Source organism: Octopus bimaculoides, chromosome 1, assembly GCF_001194135.2.
Source record: "Octopus bimaculoides isolate UCB-OBI-ISO-001 chromosome 1, ASM119413v2, whole genome shotgun sequence".
NCBI lineage: Eukaryota > Metazoa > Mollusca > Cephalopoda > Octopoda > Octopodidae > Octopus > Octopus bimaculoides.
In genome coordinates, this window is record NC_068981.1 from 20,453,610 (window position 1) to 20,454,202 (window position 593).

The 593-nt window shown below is 27.2% G+C and overlaps 1 protein-coding gene across 2 annotated transcripts in view; it reads left to right on the plus strand.

The window, feature by feature from the left end:
* Positions 1-593, plus strand: part of LOC106873594 (low-density lipoprotein receptor-related protein 6) — a 699,058-nt gene that overhangs the window by 688,606 nt on the left and 9,859 nt on the right. The window lies entirely within an intron of this gene.

The following is a 593-nucleotide window of genomic DNA, read 5'->3' on the forward strand; positions in this document are numbered from 1 at the left end:
ACGAGAAGGGTAATGGGAATGAACAAAAAAAGAAAAAATCCAGTGATAGGGAAAAGGATGGTAAAAAATAAAACCCAAAAGTGTCACTGGTAAAAAGAAAAAACTCAAACTTGCTACCAATGACTCATAATAATAGATTTGGAGGTTTGAAAATGATTTAAGGAAATGTTGCAACTTTAAGTCTCTCTATCAATGGAAAAATAAACTTGTTTTCAATCAAATGTTGCTAACAATCAGTTTTTCAGATGGTTATCTTAATATAATTAAGGTATTACTACCATCATTTCAGGTTTCAACAGATTATCTCTTACTTACAAACATTTCTTTCCACGTACAATAAAACTAAAGGATAAGTGAAGGATCTTGTATTTTTGAGGTGTATATAGATACATCATGGTTACATGAAATACTGAGACAAAAACTAAATATTGCTTATGTTTTAAGAATTACATCATTTACAAATTTCTGCTAATTCATGTAAATACTTTTAAGTTTTCTAAATGTTTTTTGTTTTTTTTCTCTTACTAAACATGCTTTTAAAATGAGAGTGTTTTAACTTGAAAATAATACTCTTATACATCATTGTATCTTAA